Genomic DNA, 20,783 nt, shown 5'->3' on the forward strand with positions numbered 1-20,783 from the left:
CTCTTCTGCTGCTAATCCCTCCCATCAGGGGAAAAGGAAAGGCTCTTTTTTCTGGCTAGTGTAGAGTGATCATAAACTTATTTTCCAAGGAAGATTAGTACTAGTGGGTCATCCCCAAAATGAAAAAATCGAGGGAGGAGAGATTGAATGAATCATTCTTCCTAGAAACCCTGATGGCTTCCTGTTTCTCAGAAGTCATCCTCCAAAAGGAGGCTGTGGTTCTTTATCAACCTACTTCCACATCCACATTAAGGCTCAGAACAGTACGATGCGGGCAATTTCACCCATGGCTTAAACAAAAAAGGACCTTCCTTTCTAGGAAGGGTCTGAATTCAGTCAAGATGTACTTTTGATTTCCAAAGAGAAGGGGAAAGAAAAAGAAAAGGGAAAAAAAGAGTTATCTTGATCCTGATTGTGGAAAATAGTATAGGCAACCAAGTAAGCTAGCTCCAAATTTAGAAGGCCAGAAATTTAAAAAAAACTTTCTTTAAATTAGAGAGAAAATATATACTTTGTTAAGTGCTCTGAGAACACTAAGTAGTCATAAGAAATTTCCCAAGCCTCACAAATTTCAATTTTCACCCAGATTTTTACCAAAAAAGATTGTATATATACATACATACATATATACGTACATATACATATATATGTGTGTATATACATATATGTATATATGTATGCTTATACACACACACATACACACACACACACTCCATGAAACAAATATTGATGCCTTTTTGGAACTGGAATTAGGATCTCACAGATCAGAAACTGAGAACTGAGAGGGACCTTGAGGCTGTTTACACATTACGCTCCCCCCATTCTATATTCCAGCCAAGTGGTTTCCCATATAGGACGGGTCACATCTTCTCTCTCTGTCGTCCCACAGGCTGTCCTTTCTTCCTGGAATATGCCTCTTTCCTCCTGCTACCTCTTGGAATCCCACACCTCTTGCTCAGCTTAGCCCAAGAGGCCAGTCCTAATTCCCCTATCTGCCAATGTCACTTCACCTCTCTGTGCACCATTTGTCTCCTCTGTAAAATGAGGAGTATGGACTGGATGATCTGGACAAGAGGAATTCTTTGGGAAGAAAACCCATGTGTGGTGGGTGTGGGAGAGGATTCAACCACGATTCACATTTTTATTGACATGAGAAAATTCCAAAGATAGAACTCCTCTGACTCTCATTACTATGGCAAAGTCCAGGCAGTGGCGAAGGGCCTCTGCGTTCGCCAGGAACATCACTGTAGAGAAAGTCGCAGCAGAAGATAAGTCCAGGAAAATCTGGACTCAGAGAGTGGACATTTATGTACAGGAAATCAGTTCCTGGAAGAACTTGGTTAAATGTATCATTTGCGGGAAATATTTTATCCAGAAATCCTGCTTTCGATGATTATTAGAAAATGTACTAAATATGAAACCCTGTGTGACCACAGGCATTGTCTATGGTGAAATTTTAATCAATCTTTAATTTTCCCTCAACCAGCACATTCTCCTTCATTGCTGTTGGTCAGTCCCAGAGTGCTTGTTCTGGTTTTCTTGGTCTCTGTGTTCATAATTCATATTAACAAAATTCTCCCATTTGATTCAGGTTAAATTTAGGGAGATGCTTATTTCTTCTCGCAGGTGATCTTCCCAGCTGCTATTGAAGCCTTCAAGTGAGAGGGAAATTTCCTTCTTAGAAAATCCATTTCATTTTATGATAGCTGTGTTTGTGAGACCCCCTCCCATCTCCCTTGCCTCAGGACTAAATCTACATGTATTTATCTTCCTTCCATTGCTCCTTGTTCTGTCTTCTTGGATGAAGAAGAATCAATCTGATATTTCTTCCATGAGATGTTCCTTTAAATGCTTAGAGAGTTCTTGTAGTCCCCAGAAAGATCTCTTCTCAAAATTAAACCACCCACATTCACAATATCATTGATTTCTGTATAGCAAAGGTCCTTTGAGCTTGTGTGATGCCACTACTTTAAACTGAGGGCTAGAAGAGTGAAATTACTTACTTCTCTATGGATATACAGGTAGTAGTAATAGTAGTAGTAGATGAGAGAGCTGAGGTTCACCTCAGGTTCTCTGACTCCAAATCAAGTGTTCTTTATAGTTCAGTAAATTGCTTCTACAATTGATGGTTTCATGGCATGATTTCCAGGCCTCTCACCCTTCTGCCCAACTTCCTTCCCACATTCATGTATCAGGGAACGCTGAGGAAGCCTAGGGACTGAAAAGATGCCCATGGTGACCATTGTAGAACACATGATGTAGTTCCCCAAACACTTACAATAATTATCCTTTGAGACAGAATATTATTTTGTACAAATAGGACTAGACTAAGTCAGGAGGAGCTGAGTCTGAGCTGCTTCTCTGACATTCAATGACCCTTTTACACGGGCAAGTGATGCTGATTCTCTTTTTCTCATTTGCAAGTTATACAGGTATTACAGATCTGCACCTGTGTTGGTAAGCAAAATGGGCTCCTTAGCACTTAGTTCAACCAAGTGCCCTTGAATAGTTTGGTTTTTGTTCCCTTTGAGTAATTTAGTGTATTTCATTGAGCCTTACTAAGTGCTAAGCCCCAGGGCCAAACCCCTATTAGGTGTAAAACCTTAGTGGGTGTGGATTGGCAACTAAGGGGGGGCCCAAGGTGGGGCTAACTCCACGGAGGGCCTAGATTACATGTCTGGGACAGCAGAGGCTTTTAAACCATGTGGGTTTAAGTCCGCCTCTTTGTGACGATTCTAGGTCACATGGGTGAGTCGCATGTGTGACTCACCCCTGTTGCTGAAAAAGATATAAAAACCAGGGGTTGGCTGTCCGTTCTTTGGAGCTCTCTTACCCTCAGCAGTGGTGGTGCGTGTGACTCTGGGCCAGCCCTTGTTCTGAGCTCCCAGGCTGAACCTAGATGTTGGTAACTATGAATTGTATTGGGTCTGTCTGTTGATGTTTGTAATTTGTTGGTACTTTGCTCTGAAGTTCAGTGTGCTGGTCTTTTCCCCTGAACTAAGTGAATGATATTTATATGCTGAATTAAAGTAAGCTTGTCAACCCCTTCACCTTACTTTCCTTAGTTAAGCAGATCAAAAGAACCTGTGCTGTTGGCAGCTTTCTGGGTGCTGGCTGTGGGTGGATCTTACACCCCCACAGAAGCTGCTAGCTGGATTGTTGAAGCAGCACCCTTGGATGGAATTTTCACACCAAGAAGCCCTCATTCCAATGAAATCAGAAATCCAAAGGTTGAATAAATTTAATGATGAGTAAATGTCAAAGCATTTCGTAAACTCTTTGTGCTAATCGATGTGCTAATCTTATGTTACTTTTTGCCTCAAAAAAACCACACTGCTACCCTCCTTCATCATCCAGAATGAACAGGAAGATCCTTCCCTGGTTGGGGAGTGATTTGTAGAATCCTCAGTCTCCTGGTCAATAAATGAGAGAGTGTGAAATTTCTAAAAAAAAAAAGCCCTTTTATTTTTAGAACCCCTCTCCCCAGTAAATTCTCTATTTATTGTTTCAGAGGACCCAAGTTTAGACTTAGAACAGTCCACAGTTCTCTGCTGGAAAAGTTAAAGAATAGTAAAGCATTAACAATCCATGATACAAATATTCTAAGTGGGATTTTATCAAAAGGACCTACCCCAGGAGCAAGGCTGGGGAAATGAGACCTTTATCATTTCTGGAAGAAGAAATTACAGACTGACTCCTCAAGGAGAAGCTCTCAGTAGCCTAGAACTCCCAAAGTGGGTAACTTGGCCAATTTGGATACAGATCACACTCAGGACACTGAGAAGGAAGCACCTTTGACAGGGAACAAGTCTTGGAAGGAAGCTGAGACCAGTTTGCCAGGCAGAAATCACTTGAGGAAAAACTTCCTTTATAACAAGAAAGTCAGAGAAACCTCAAGACCAACTTATATCTGATTGGGTGGAACAGATTTCTCCAGTTTCTGAGTTTAAGGCAGTGAGCCAAAATAACCAACCAAGCAGCCTGATAGAACAGAAATCTTATGGATCCAATGGCAGGAAAACCACTTCGGTTTCACAATCATTTGTCAAGTAGTGGAGAAATCCTCTGGGGGAAAAAAGCTAATAGGTATGCCATGTGTTGGAAATATTTTTGTCTGACAAAAACCTTAATTCTCAGTGGAAAAAAACCATGGGAGAAAGAAAAATCCTAATTACAATCACTGTGACAAATGGAAGACAGTGAAAAGACACAAAATGTAATCAGTGTGGCCCAAAGTTTGTTCAGAAATCTCATCTCAATAGATATCAAAGGATCCACATAAGAGAAAAACTCTATACATGTGATCAGTGTGGAAGAGAATTCAGAGAACAATCAAATTTGAGCATCAAAGGTGCTTACTGGGAGAAAGACCTATCAATGCAAAAATGACAGAAAAGATTTTAGACTTCAGGCCATCTTTCAGAGGCATCAGGAGGACACACAAGGATTTTAACCTCATAAATGAGATCAGTTGGAAGACCCTTCATGGATCAATTATCAAGCATCAGAGAGAGAAAAACTTTATAAATGCAAAATTTGTAATAAACAAATCAAATAGTATGCATCATGAAATCTACCAAGGGGGGAAATCCTATATATGTGATCACTATGGCCAAGAGTTTGTTCAGCAAAGTCAACTCCATGAACATCAGAGACTACACATGGAAGAGATCCCACCAATGTGATCAGTGTGAAAGGGAGTTCAATGATCAATCAAATTTCTGTAGGCATCAGAGATCCCACACTAGGGAGAAACCTTACAAATGTGATCCAAGTGGAAGAATATCCAATGATCAGTCAAGTTTGGTTCACCATCATAAAATCCACAAAGGAGAGAAACACTATAAATGTACTCAGTGTAACGAAGAATTCCAATATCAAGCACGTTTTTATATGCCTCAAAAATCTAACCAGAGTAGAAACCCTAAAAATGTGATCAGGGAGGTAAAAGGATTCAGCCAGAAAGCTCATGCAGTTAGTACACCAAAAGCTTCATTCCAAGAATAACCCTGAGTATTCATGAGTCCATTCAGGGGGAAAAGTCTAGTATACATGATGAGTATAGGAGAGGATTCAGCATGCACTCAAATTTTTATAGATATCAGAAAATACACAAGGGAGAAACTATAACACTCTCAACATTGGGGCAAAAATACCATCAGTTGAAAAAAGGCCTTAGGGTTCATCAGACACTTGATGATAGAGAAATCCTAAGATCCAAGAGAATCTTGACTCAGAGATTGGATATTTGTGTTTAGGCAAAGAATACATGAAGAATTTCAGAGATACCAGTTCAAGAAAAGGGTTGATCTTGGGCTTATCATGGCTGTATTCTTTTTCTCAGGGTGCTTTTTGAGTAAGCCATTTGACCTAAACTGACAATGGTCATGTCTCAGACAAACACCCATCTGTATTTTTTTAGATTGCAGAGTCAATGAAGGACAGTGGAGAGAGGGACAGCCTTGAGGTCTCCAGGTAATGATAAATGACACAGAAGTTAATAGTCTCCCTCCCATGAAAAGGGTTTCATGCCAGGAATTCTCAATGACAAAATTATAGCTACCAGCAGTGAAAGAATGAAGAAATAAGAACTTTACTCTTCCTGGCTCCAAGGTAGGGTTGTTGTGGTTGTTGTTGAGTTGTTTCAATTGTGTCTGATACTTTGGGGTTTTCTTGGCAAATTTATAGGAATGGTATGCCCTGCTGGCTCATTTTACAGATGGGAAAACTAAAGCAAACAGGATTAAGTGACTTGCCCAGGGTCATTTAGCTAGTAAGTGTCTGAGGGCAGATTTGAACTCCAGACCTGGTGCTCTATCCATTGTGCCATCTAGCTGCCTCTCATAGAAGGGATGGGTATACAAATATAAATGGTGGAAAAAAACTGGTACTATCTTTCAGGAGCTTTTATTCTATGGGGGTCTTGGGTCCAGGGAAGAAAGACTTGGATGAGGAAGTGCCAGAGAGGATGGATTGATCCACAGGGCAATTAAATCACTCACCCCTTCCCAGCAACAATGGTTCCTGTGCCCATAGAAAGAACTGGATTGTAGAAGAGATAGATGAAGGTGTCAGAACTGGAAAATCAAGAGGTGACAAAGGAACGTAAGCTAAATGATCAGTGGCTTTTGAGTTCTCCAATCACTAACATTTTAGTCATCATTTAGTCTTTTTTTAAAAAAAATTATTCTTAACTGAAGAAATAAAACAAGTATTTCCATAACATAATAGAACAGAAAAAAAGATGACTGTATATGAAACTACAAATCTATTACATACAACTTGCTATTCCTTTTAAATATATAATGAAGTTTTTATATATATGATAAAGTTTTTTCAATTTTTCTTCCCCTCCCCCAAGATGGCTGCCATTAGAAACAAATATGTATATATGTACGTAAAATCATACTTTATGAAGAATCAAATTTAATCTTTTAGAATACCCCTTATTTCCATCATCTCCACCTGGGTTACCTCTAATCCATCAAAGGAGGATGAGAAAGGGAAGGGAAGGTGAGGAACTTGATGTGTCTGATGACAGTTGGAGATGTAATAATAAAGTTCCCATAATGTTCACAAGAGTAGTCCTTTGAAGTTGTAAGGTATTTTATGGAGAAAGGTTTAGGGTTGGGGTCAGGAGGACCAAGGTCCAAACCCTGCCTCTGACATCTACGGACATGTTTACTATCAACAAGTGGTCTAGGTAATTCTTTCACTTTGTAAATTACACAGATCTGCATCAGTGGGTGAATCCTCACACCTGGGGTATGCCCATTCCAGTGAAACCACAGGTGTCTCTCTGGATTAAAAGAGCCCACTGCTACCCTACTTTTTCCATTCTAAACTCCAGAACATATCACCTAGTACACACCAGAAGATTCTTTGCCTCGTTGGGGAATTATTTATGAAACCCTCATCCTCCTGGTAAATAAATGGAGTAGTTTGAAATTCCTGAATAGAACTTTTAATTATTGTCCATCAGTGAATTCCTTCTTTATTGTTTCAGAGAACTGAAGTGAAAGCTGCTTAGTGAACCTTGAAGAATGATCTTGGTATTCAGAATGGCTAACAATGCTCTGCTAGAAAGGCTGAGGAGTAATGAAGGCAGAACTGGCTGGGAAACCCAATTTCAGGAGGAAGACTGCAGGCACCCTGATTAACGAGTCTGTCTCGGGGGCAAGGCTAGGGAATCGGGAACTTTTACATTTCCACTAGTGAAAAGTGTGCAGTGAAGTTTCCCAATAGCTTAGAAGACGAGGAGTACGCCTTGGCAAGAATTGGAAATGTAGCTCCCTCAAGTCGCTACAATGGAAGCATGTTTGACAGGGAGACAAGTGCTGGGTAAGATTATGGGAAATAACCAAGCAAATATCATCAGTGGACAAAGAATAATTCAGAAGCATCACCCGTCTCTGGTTGTCATCAAACTCACACACAGGAAAGATGATATAAATGTGATCAGTGTGATTAAAATTACTGTTGGCAATTAATAGAGTATCCACGCAGGGGAGACGTCCAGTACGTGTCAGTTTGCCACATATCATAAGCTAAATATGCCTATCTATGTCTTCGGCCCCTTGGTCCTAGTTTATCTTCAAGATACACTTGGAAAAAATCTCATTCCTTTTCCATGTTATGCCCTTTCCAATCCTTGAAGACAGTCCTTGTGGCTTGTAGACAGATCTGTTCTCAAAGCCATCCTAAAGTAGATAGAAGTATATAATTCTTTTTTAGAGAATTAAGCGCTGTTCTATACATTGTGTATGGACCATTAATTTTCAGATGAGATTTATTTTTAAATACTATGAACTGAAGAGAACAAAGTAGAGCAATTCAAAACCCTCTTCCACATCTTAGTTTTTCAAAGGAGGCATCTTAGTGGAGTGGACAGGGCAAAGGTTTTAGATTAAGAGGCAATTAGTTAAATCCTCACTCTTCTCTGTATCCCACTGAAACTATGGGTAAGACAATTAACTTCTCTGGGCTACAGTTCCCTCATCTCTTAAATACTGAGTTTGGAATCAATGAACTTGATGTTTCCTTCAGATCTCAACTATGGAAATCAGCCACGCTTGGACACACTTACTGTGCCTTCCCCCAAGACTTTTCCTCTTCACTTTCAACATCCTGAATCCCTTCCATCCATCATTGTATAGTATGGTCAACTGGCATCACTGTACCCCATGGGTCTCTTCTGGAAGGTCCCCAGCTTTAAACTGTAGTACCAATAAATGCATAAAGCGCCACAGCTATGACCTGACCACCTCAAAACTCACTCAATGAACCATAATATCATCTTAGATGTCACTTTAGTTTTTGGATTCTTCAGTGCACTATTTTTTTTGCAGGGGGGAAGGCAGGGCAATTAGGGTTAAGTGACTTATGACCTCAGTGCACTATTGACTGATATTGAGATAGCAATATATTAAACCCCGCAGAATGTGTTGGAACCAGCTGTGTATTGCTGACTCTGACACCTTATACTCTTGAAGATGTTTGCAATCACAGTGTGGAGCTTGTTTTTAATTTCTGTCATAAGGAATCTTCTATACTGGTGATTATTAGAGAATCAGTCATTACTGAATGATTTGTTATTATCCCCAAATTATTATAAATGCAACAACATAAGCCTGCATATCATGCCTCTGCTGACTCATTGTTTATGTCTTTTCACTTTTTGTCTGGAACTTCTTGGGTGAGGTAGTTTGTGTGTGCTGACATAGCTTCATGTTACCCCATCTCATAGAATGTGAGATTCTTGAGGACGGGGGCTGCTTAAATACTCATTTCAAGCCCTTTTCCAGAAGAGCCAGACCAATAGCAGGAATTTAACGAGTGCTTGTTCTCTGAGTGCTGATCTCCAGCTCTCCTTTAACGTCCCATCCCAGAGAGCTGCCTGAGGCAGAGAGCTGACTCTTACATGGTCAGAGACAAGATTTGACGCCATGTCTCCTGATACCAGGGTCTGCTCTCTATCTACTATCTGGATGCCGCTAAATACATGGATTGAAAATATATGTGAATTAGCACATGGCCTTGATTTCCTTAGCATGCCCAGAAATCTCCATTCAGATCCTTCTCAGAATTCCATGGTTCCTGTCTCAGCCTATTTAGAGGTCACCTTCTGGGGGCAGGTGTTGAGAAGAGACGTTCCAAGAGAGTCTGAGTGTGAGCACCTGACTTTGGGAGAAATCAGCAGGATTTTCCGTTTATTAGAGCTGGCTCTTTGAGCACTTTTCTAAGAGATGAGTGTGAGGCTGGCTGCCTTTGAGGACATAAGTTTACCCCGGCTAAGTTATCCAGGGTCTGACCTCATTCTTACCTTCTCTCACAGACCCCACCCCTTTGCTTCAAGGGTGGCAGACTAGGATCAGTTCAGAATCAGTCTGCAGTCTGTCTTGCAGTTACTGAACTTGTGGGGTACAATGTGTCAGGAGAGGGTCCATGTGAAGGACTAAACCGGCCTCCCCTTTGGGGCTCTGCGCTAGGTGCATGAATATGCTGGTCACCTATCCTAAAGCCCCAGCTCCTTCTATGAGGTCCTAACAGGCACTGAGCTCCTGGACCACTGGCTGGGCAGGAATGAGGAAAAGCTGGTCACTCCATGGTGTGTCTCACCTAAGTCTGTTTTTGGCCATTTCCCAAAACCAGACAAATGATCTTGTCTTCTTGGCTGTGGTGTCCAGGCCCTGGATCCTAAGGTACAACTTTGTGACTGGACTTCCCCTCCTCATCCAGAAAAATCTATCCTGATCTGGCCTATAAGTCACATGTACCTTTTAGTCTCTCAAGTTCTGATTAAGTTGTCTAGCCGCTCCAGTTGTACAGCAAGATTCAAGAACCAAGCCAAAAAGCCTAGCTTTGGAATTCATAAACTTATTCTGTTGTGGACCCTTTTTAAAAATAATGTTTTTAAATGCATAAAATAAAATGCACAGGACTACAAAGGAAAGCAATTTGATGGAAACACAGTTGTCAGAACATTAAACAGGTTCCCAGACCCCAAGCTAAGAGCCTTCCTCTAGTCTGTTACTGTTTGAACTGTCTAACTGCCTAATAACCCTCACCTAAAGAAGTTAGGGACCGACAGGGTCCAGAGGAAAAGTTGAGGGATGCTCCAATATATCTTTTTTTAGTTTATGTAAAAAACTATTTAACTGAAAGCTAGAAAAATAGTGATACTATTACATGTGATACATTTTGTGAAGATCTAAATAAAAATCATTGGTTTCATTCAGCTTCACACTTCCTAGTATGTTTCTGGGTGGTGTGATACTTTTATTATATATTTATTATATAGATTACATATATTTATTATACGTTATATGCTAGAAGCAGGGTAATTTTTACTCAAACTGTAAACTTGAGTCTTTATAACTGTTCCACCTGGCTGTGGAACAAGGAAAATTTTAGCACTGAGCTATACACAAGGCAACTGTTTAGCAATGACCAATAGACACTGTCTATTTGATTCTCTGAATCCAGTTAAATCAGGAGGTTTTGGGACTTTATTAAGTTGCTCCCTAAAATAGAGATTAAAATCCGTCTGAAACAGAAGAAACAGAATCTTCCATTTGCCATCCTATGGCACTCTAAAATAAAATCCAGACAATTCAAATTTTATTTCTCCTTTAGTGACAGTGAGACACCTTTAGTCTTGTATTTCTAGCCAACAACTCTGTGGATACAGAGAGTGGCATGGAAAAGGACTGGAATCAGTGATGAAAAGCACCACCATGCTATGACTACTGGGGAGACAGGCTGCTATATTAATTTCCATTGAATTGCTGACTGACTTTGTTACTGATGCTCAACCATACAGAATCAGGAAACAGAACAAATATTATTCTTTATTTGGAAAGAAACTTTCATTTGCTTTGCAGCAGTCAACTCCTAAATGAGAGAAGTCTGTAAAGTACAATATTGGTCCAAATATAGGCTGATCTCACCTGAAATCCTAAAATGAGATTTCTTTTAAAGGAAAAAAGCCTAGGGATGCAGTGAAAGTAACATCAATTGTAGGCCACATTTGGGCTTTTTTATACAAGCCATCTATATTTGGACCAATACAAAAACAGAACTTCAAGTATTCATCCAGAAAAAAACATCTAGATGTTGTTGATTATCTTTTAAAAGTTTTTTCTCAGTGACTGCGTAGAGGATGTTTTCCTTGCAGTATGGAGTGGGAGGAAGGACCACAATAATTAGGCCATTCTTTGTGGTTTATGACTTCCCAAAACAACCTTTTCACTATGGCTGGCAAGTCCCCACCCATTTTATGAGATGGTTCCTGCCCTTCTGTAAAAAGGCTCACGGTGACATGGAATGCTTGTGTTCTTACATCAACCCAGGCATGATCCAGTAGCTCAGTTGGGTTCTCTGCTTTTGCCTAGAGTATAACAGAATGCCCTCAATCTTAGAGATTTTGGCCTATGTTAAATACTTCACCTGCCTAAGAGAAAAAAAATGCAATTTAAGGATAAAAGAAAGGCAAGTAGAAACTTCAGTGCACTGTTTGAATGAGGAACAAGATTTAACTGGTGCCCAGAGTCTCTCTGATAACAAATATTGGGCAGGTAGTCATAAGGTGATTGACATTTCCAGTAAAGAAAAGATGCAAAAATAGAAGAAATTTCTTACAAGGGAAAGGGACACAAGGGAGTTGCTGAGTTTGGGGCAAACAAAATTCTTTTTTTTGATTCCTATACAGTTAAGTTCTTTAATATCTGATCCAGTGTCTGATGTAAGCCCACATTTTCTTCTTTGGCCTGGGCGAGTTTTTCTTCCAGATCATCAGTGGTCATTTTCAGCTTTGCAACAGTTCTTTCTGCAAACTCAGCCTGGATCTCAGAAAGAAGAGTGATTTCTTCTTCCTACTTCTCTTTTTCAGAATACTTCTCAGATGTAGTCTCCAAGGATTTCAGGTTGTTGGTGACATTCTTCAGCTCCTCTTCCAGATCACCACATTTAAGCTCTGACACCTCAGCACACTCCTCCACTTGCTCACTCTACATCACTCTCAAGGATGACCAATTTAGGGGCTCCCTCTTCATATTTGCCATCAGTCTCCTCTGTGATATGCTTGGCTTCCTTCGACTGAATCTCCTGAATTTCCATTTTTTCTTCATCCTTCGTTGCCTGATTCTCAATCACCTTTATTCCTCTCACTCTCATCAGCTGCCTTTTCTACCTCCTCTAGTTTCTACAGGGCTGTGGACAGACGTTCTTGGGACCAATCCAACTTTCCCTCAACTAGCTGGATCTGTCCACTCAGAGCTGCCACATCTCCTTCAGCTTTCTCCCACTGCAGGTTCTGGGCTCTGTCCTCTGCCTCATCCACCAGCTGCTGAAGCACCTGCATTCGCCTCTTCACCACTTCCAGGGAGTTGAGACCGACAAGGGGGACTATGGGGCTTGGGGCATGGGGCAGGGTGGCCTGGGAGTGCTGGTCTGCCACTCCAATGTCTTTCTAGCAGGAAATTAAATTTGTCTGAAAAAGACAGAGGACATAAAAGGATACCAGCTCAAGATAAGATCAGTCTTTGGCTCTTCATGGATGTAATGGACAGATTTGGTTTTTTGAGATGCTTTCTTAATTAATCATTGAATTTAAAATGATAATAGCCATCTCTTAGACAAACATCGATCTCTCTCTTTTTTTTAATTTCAGGGGCAATGTAGATTAGTGGGGTGGTGGACCAAGTTGGGATCTCAAGGTAAGATCCCAATGGGTTTAAAATGGGCTTAAAAATCTCCCTCAGTCAAAGGGGTTCCATGCCAGAAATTTCCTCCAGTGCAGAAATTGTAGCTACAAGAGGTGAAGGGAAAAGTTCTTATTAAGGTTTTACTCTAGGCTAGATACTGTGCTCAGGGATGAGCATACAAAAACAGAGAGTCCCTGTACTAAGGAGTTTATATTCCAGTGGGGTGTGGGATTCAGAAAAACAAGCTTTGAACTAGGTAGTACCAGGGATGATGAGTTGATGCACAGAGCAATTAAATCTAATTTCCCCCTGCCCCCTTTCCACTTGTAATAGCAGTAAGTTTTGATTTCTGTACCTAAACCGAGAAGTAGAAAGGGGTTGGGTGGAACTGGGAGCAAAAGAATTTGATGGGCAAGTTAGGTAAAGGAAAATAACAGAGTAAATTACCAGGGGCTTGAAATTTCACAGTCACTGTAACATTTTGGTCATGACTGAATCTTTTAGCTTACTCCTAGGTTCATAGTGCCCACCTGTGCACCCATGAAGTCATCAAGGGAGGAGAAGGGAGCAAAGTGAATGAGTAGATTTCTGAGGGCTTAGTCGCAGCTCTGACAGCGTAGTTCCCAAAATATCTACAAAGGTCATTAGAAGTATATATGTGTGTGTGTGTGTGTGTGTGTATGTGTATACATACATGTGTGTATGTATGTGTATGTATTGTAGGTATATATGTATGTATATATGTGTATATGTTTATATATATATATGTGTGTATGTATTGTATTTATATACATGTTTGTATATATGTGTGTGTGTGTGTGTGTGTGTGTGTGTGTGTGTGTGTGTGTGTGTACGGAGAGAGGGACTAACCAGAGTCCCATCTGTAACACCAAGTGACTTACTGACCTTCAGCAGGAGCTCTAAGTAATTCTTTCAGTTTGTATATTACATAGGAGTTGCAGATCTCCAACACCGGGGTGAATTTTCACACTAAGAATATCCACTTTCTAATAAAATCACACGCACAGAGGTTCAATAACTTCAGTAATGGTTACATGTAAAAATATTCAATATATTCTTTGTGCTAGTCATTGCACTAAACCCATGATAATTTCTTTGCAACAAAAGAGTCGCTTGTCACTCTTCTTCCATTCTAAACTCCAGAACACATCACCCAATACAAACAACATTTTTTGCCTAACTGGGGATTGATTTACTAAATCCCCATCCACCTGGTCTGTAAATGGGGTAGGATGAAATGTCTAAAAAGGACATTTGACTCTTCATCACCAAATTCTCTCTGTATTGTTTCAGGGGCCTGGAGTGAGACCTACCTGGTCAATCTTGATGAAGGATTGTATGAGTTAGTTCATCCAACAGTGGAAAGCCTGGGGCATAGTGAAGCTTTAGCTATCTGCAGAGCAAAAGGGTTTAGGGGGAAGATCCTAGTCACACGATCAATAGGACCTGAGCCAGAGCACATCCATGGAGGAAGAACCTCTTACATTGCCAGAAATGAAAACCACAGGGTGACTTGTCTAGGCCAAGTTCCCAATAATCTAGAACACCACTAGTATGGACCTTGGCCAGATTTAGAAATGCATCCTGCTTGGGACACTGTAAAGGAAACATCTTTGACTACGGCATGAGTCTTGGGGAGTGACACAGGAAAGAAATACTACAAGTGTTATCATTGTGGACAAGATTTCATTCAGAAGAAAAAAATCATTGCTCATCTGAGAACTCATAGACAGCAATGAACTCATGATTGTAAGGAGTGTGCCAAATTTCTGTTTCTCAAATCCAAACAAATGGTTCATCAAAGAACCCACACGTGGAGGAAACCCCATGTCTCTGATCAGTTGAGAGGTCAACTTTGGGAATATCCTGGAATACACATATGGGGAGAAATTTGGTTGGTGTGGTAGAGTGATCCATCAAATTTACATAGCCATCAAGAGGCACACGAAGGGGAAAGACGTCATAAATGGCAAAAACGTGAAAAAGAATATGCATCTTCCTCAAGTTTGTCCTTTTATGAAAGGGAACATGGAAGAAATCAACTCTATAGATGTAATAAATGTGGCAAAAGCTCTTTCAAGAAAGGTTATCTCAGCAACCATATTACAAGGCATTTAGGAGAAAGACTTCATCTATGCAATATGTGTGTGGAATTTTTTTAAAGATAAACTAACAAGTCATTATATGATTCATAATCAGAGAAACCTTTTAAACACGATGACTGTGGAAAAGAATTCAATGATCAATCCATTTTCACTTGCCACAAAAAAGTTGCAAATAGGGAAGAAATATTATAAAAGTGAACAGTGTAGACAAGAACGTATTGATTCATCAAATTTACTTTGCCATAAGATAGTACACAGAGTGGACAAAGTCTATATATATGAACACGTGGAAAAGAATATAAATTTCCATCAAGTTTGTCTTGACATCAAAGGCTACAACAAGGAGAAACCATACCAATGATATCAGTATGGCAAAGGTTTCTTAAGAATCACCAGCTTATTATGCATAATAGGATCCAGGCAGGAGAGAGACCTTATTAATTTCAACAGAGGTCAACTTATTGCTCATCATAGGATCCATATGGGTTGGGGGGAATGTAACAATAATAATCAGCAAGGAAGAGAAAATGCATTTCGTTGCAATTTCCACAGGCATCAAAGGGAGCACAGAGGAAGGAAACAATAGATGTGTATATGTATGTAAGTATAGGTATGTAAGTATATATATACATACATACACACATATATACACACATACATAATCAATGTGGAAAATTTTCAGATATTATTCTGTTTGTCTGAGTATCTGAGTGTTACTTCAAGGGAGAAAACCTATAAAGGTAATCAGTGTAGTTGAGAATTCATGAGCCAATCAAAGCTTTCTAAGATTCAAAGCATGAATATAGGAGAGAAAGCCTACAGAAGGGATAATTGTAATAAAGACTTTAGAGGCCAAACAAGTTTTTAATGTGTACTATAAAATCCTCCACGGGACAGGAAGCCCAGAAATATAATCAATGTAAGAAAGAAGGAAAGCTCCTCTCAGTCATCAGAGGATCCATACCAAGGGAAAAGACTATCAATGAAGTTAATGTGACAGCCCTGAACAGCCATAAGAGTCCATTCAGGAGAAAAACCATGTGCGTGTGTGTTGGGGGAGGGGGTGGTTTGAATGAGGCAGAACTAGCTGGCACTCATGTTTTTATGGGTATTTTTGTAGACATCAGAAAGTACACAAGGGAGAAATCTGCCAAGACTAACCAAGGCTATACCTTGGAGAGAAGATCTCCAAGTTCTTTAGAAAAGTTTTACTGGAGAAATTTAACATTGAAGACAAGTTTTGGAGACTCTTAATGTTGAAACTGGATATTTATGGGGAAGAAATCAACACTTGGGAAAACTGGTAAAATGTGTAATATGTGAGAAACCTTTAATCCAAAGGTCATACTTAGAATGCCCATAGGAAAGCGTATTTGATGTTGAAAGTCCGTGACTTCAAGCATTGCCTGTGGTGGTCACTTTAATCAACATAATTTTCCCTTTAAACAGCCAAATCTCTGTGGTTGCTTTTTCATCGCTGGTGGTAGATTCCAGAAGGTCTTTTTCCTCTTTCTTTCTTTCTCAGTTGAAAATAACCCAAGAAATGCACTGGTTGTCAGGTTCAATTTTGGGAGATACGTGTTCTCCATCATAAGAGGTTATCTAGTCTAACTGAAGTTCTTAAATGTGAGAGAAACCACTTCCCTCTGAGAAAGCTTACTTCACTTCAGGATAATGACACTTGTGAGATGGTTTATTTTCTTTCTCTCTGTATCAAAGCTTGCTTGTGTTCTCCACCTAATGATCTAATTCTAATTTCTCGGCTGAAGAGCAGGACAAATCTGTTGCCTCTTCCCAGTGATTTTTCCCATTGCCACTACCTCTGGATTTCATGATGTCATAGAGTTTGTACTGAGAGGGTCCTTCAAGGTGGTCTGATGTAACAACTTCAGTTTACAGATGGGGAAACTGAGGGCTACAAGAATTAAATAACTTGCACAAGGTTGCAGGGCTAGTGAATATAATAATGACAATTCAAACCAAGGTTCGCTAATGCCTAATCCAGAGTCTTATACGTTTCAGTAATTAACATCTTCATTCCATGGTTTTCTGGCCATCTTCTTCCTCTTACCATTCCCCAGAGAACTGGCCAACCAACCAATTTCAGCCTAATTTCTGACACTTCCTGTTTTAACTTTTGAACCTCAGTTTCCTCAGGTTTAAAATGAAGATAATCAATCTGTTAATATCTATCTTGCAAAAGGAAGAAAGCTTTCTTGTAAACTCTAAAACATGAAACAGCAACAAGTTTCCAGACTCCATCTGGTTCAATTCAGGATGCATATCATTGAATACACGGAATATTTGTCATACACACATATATGTATATACATGCATGCAAGTATAAATATGTGCATATATAGGCATATATGTATGTGTGTATAGTGTGTATGTACCTACCTGTGTGCACATTGATAGACCAGACCAATGAAATATGACATTACAAGTTTCTTTCTTGATAATACCCATTATTCATCCGCTTGGTTTGTCTTGCTCATATTGTTGGCCTGACATCTTTTAAGTAGTACAAACTATACAATGTCATCCACAAAGATGAGCACCTGTATGATCTCATCATTTATTAGGGAGTCTTATATGCAATCTTTGCAAAATAGGCAGCATTACATTGATAAGCACATCCTTGAGGATATATATAATTCTTTCATACCTTATTTTGAATAGAGGATCAAAAACTAAAATTATTTTACTTAATCCTCACAATCTTTTTTTAAATTTTGAGCTACAATTTTGCTGCCTTCCCCACCCATTGAGAAGACAAGCAATATAACCACTATACATGCAAAGTCATGCAAAAAAATTTCATATTAGTCATGCTGCAAAAAGAGCAAGAAAAATAAAGGGGAAAAAGTATGCTCTAATCTACACTTGGTGTTCCTCAGTTCTCTCCCTGGACATGGATACCATTTTCCTTCATGAGTCTTTTGGAATTGTGATGTGTCATTGCATTGATCAGAGTAGCTAAGTCTTTCACAGGTGATCATCATGACAATATTGTTGCTCCTGTATACAAGGATCTGGTTCTGTTCACTTTATTCCGTGTCAGCTCCTATAAGTCTTCCCATGTTTTTCTGAAACCATTTTTATCATCATGTCTTGTAGCAAAAGTTTGCCATCACATTCGCATACCACAATGTATTCAGCCATTCCCGAATTAGTGGCCATCCCTTCAATATCCAATTCTCTGCCACCACAGAAAGAACTGCTACTTCTAGAAGTTCTATTTTGTACATACATGTCCTTTCCCCTTTGTTCCTTTTTCAGTACACAGCTAGGACCTATGCCCTCAAATGTTCCTCTCCATCCTGGATCTGTGACCTAGAACTGGGTAGGGCATGACAAGTGCCAGGTGGCACTTGTTCCAGTGCTAGTTTACAGTTCCCCTGACATCATTTTTCTGTCTTGGTCATCTTCCTTGGCCTTCTTTACATCCCTGGGCACTAGAATGCTCCCTGACATATACATCTCTCACTAGATTCCATCTTTAGTGTCCTCAGACCTCTCTGTCTCTCTAAGCTTCTCTGGGCTGACTCGCTGTGACTTTTTCTTGGCTTTTGAGATACAGAAAGCACATCAGATCAAATTCTGACTTTGAGGAAGGGATAATTGAGAGGTAGGCTCGTTTGTTTCTTCTCATTCCCCATGCCAACTTAACCCTCAGCCTAGAGCTTATTAGAAAAAATTCTGTCATGGACTTCTTGGACAGTATGGTAAAATCTGTGTACCTTGTCTCAGAATAAAGATTTTAAATTTATAATATAAAATACAGGATTTTAAAGGAAACTAATTTAATGAAAACATAGTTATTAGAATATTAATCAAACAAATGTACAGCCCCCAGGTGAAGAAGTCTTGCCCTAATCTATCTCTGCTTGATGTATTGGGCAATTCAGGCAACCGTCTCCCAAAGGAATACGGGAAAAAAAATGATTCTGAAGAAAAATTGGAGGATGCCCTAATATCTTACCAGCATGAAGAAGGAGGATTCTTTAACAGACTATAATGCACACATAGTAGCTTAAGAAGAGAGTGAGCTTTTGGTTCATGATGGATGTCATCTTTCCCTCTGGATATTCTGTGAACAAGTGATTTCATTTATACTAATCTAGCTATGTTTTGGATAAACACCCATCTGCATTTTCTTTTTTTTTATTTAAGAGTCAATGTAGTACGGTGGAGAGAAGGGAAGATTTAGGTTCTTCAGGTAATGAAAATTGTAAAAGATTTAAAATTTATATAAGGGACTTAAAATTATAAAGTCTCATTCTGTATTTGGGGCTTCCATCCCAGGAATTCCCTCAAGAATGAAATCATAGATACAATCTGTGAATATATGAAGTCTTCTCTAGGTCAGGCATTGGGCTAATGAATGAACACGCAAAAGCAGTCTCTGTCTTTAAGGAGCTTAGAGAAGAAAGTTTTGGACTAGACAGTACCAAGGATAATGAGTTAATCTATAGGACAATTAAATTATTAAATTTCTCTCTTTCTGTCTCTTTGTCTCTCTCTGCCTCTCTCTGTCTCTCTCTGTCTCTCTCTCTCTGTCTCTCTCTCTCTCTCTCTCCCTCTCTCTCTCTCTCTCTCTCTCTCTCTCTCTCTCTCTCTCTCTCTCTCTCTCTCTCTCTCTCTCTCTCTCACACACACACACACACACACACACACACACACACACACACCTACCTCAGCAGCAATGCCAATATGTTTTGATTTTTGTATCTCAAGCAAAAGGTGTAACTAGGGAGGGAAGAGAAGGGGCAGAAGAAAGAATTGGCTGGACAAGTGAGGTGAAGGAGAAGAACTTGGACAAAATTCCCATTGGCCTTAGAATTCCACAATCACTATAATAATTAATTGGTCACTACTTTCTCATTTAGCATAGTCAAGAACCAAGAGGTTCTTGGTCCTCCTCCTCCTCTTTAAAAAGCAGAATTGGCCAAATGGGGGAAAAACTATATAAAAATTTGCTAAAGAAAAGAACTCCTTAAAAAGTAGGACTGGCCAAGAAGAAATGGATGTGCAAAAGGTCACTGAAGAAAATAATTCCTTAAAAATTAGAATTGGGCAAATAGAAGCCAATGAATTTACACGATATCAAAAAGCAACAAAACAAAGTAAAAATGAAAAATTAATAAAAGAAAATGTGAAATAACTCTTTGAAAAACAACCGACCTGATATTAAATATATAACTTAGAAATTATTGAACTACCTTAAAGCCATGACCAAGAAGGATTCTAGACATCATCTTGAAGAAATTATCAAACTGCCCATGTATCTTAGATACAGAGGGTAAAATAGAAATTGAAAAAAAACCTTTAATCACCTCCTGACAGAGATCCCAAAATTAAAACTTCAAGTAATATTATAGCCAAATTCCAGAGCTCTCACATTAAGGAGGAAATATTACAAGCAGCCAGAAAGAAACAATTCAAACATCATGGAGCCACAGTCAGCATAACATGAGATTTAGCATCTTCTATGTTAAAAGATTGGAGGGCTTTGAATATGATATTCTGGAGGGAAAAGGAACTAGGATTACAGCCAAGAATCACCTACCCAGCAAAACTAAGTATAAGTGTTTGGGGAGAGGATATGCATTTAACGAAAAGAGGACTTTTAAGCATTCCTGATGAAAAGGTCAGAGTTGCATAGACAATTGGATTTTAAATACAAGACTCAAGAAAAGTATAAAAAGGCAAACAGGAAAGAGAAATCATAAGGAATTCAATAAGGTTAAACTATTTACATTCTTACATGGGAAGACAATACTTCTAACTCCTAAGAACTTCATCATTATTAGGGCAGGTGGAAGGAGTCAAATAGACAGAGTGCATGGGTATGAGTTGATTGTGATGGGATGGTACCCAAAAAAAGTAAGGAGTGAGAAAAAGGGGTACATTGGAAGAAGGTGGAAGAGAGAGGTAGAATGGGGGTAAA

The 20,783-nt window shown here is 39.4% G+C and overlaps 1 protein-coding gene and 1 pseudogene across 5 annotated transcripts in view; both read right to left on the bottom strand.

The window, feature by feature from the left end:
* FGGY (FGGY carbohydrate kinase domain containing) overlaps positions 1-20,783 on the bottom strand; it is a 512,879-nt gene that overhangs the window by 401,259 nt on the left and 90,837 nt on the right. The gene's annotated exons all lie outside the window — the stretch shown is intronic.
* Positions 11,703-17,995, bottom strand: LOC118845899 (annotated as a pseudogene).

Source organism: Trichosurus vulpecula, chromosome 4 (assembly GCF_011100635.1).
Source record: "Trichosurus vulpecula isolate mTriVul1 chromosome 4, mTriVul1.pri, whole genome shotgun sequence".
NCBI lineage: Eukaryota > Metazoa > Chordata > Mammalia > Diprotodontia > Phalangeridae > Trichosurus > Trichosurus vulpecula.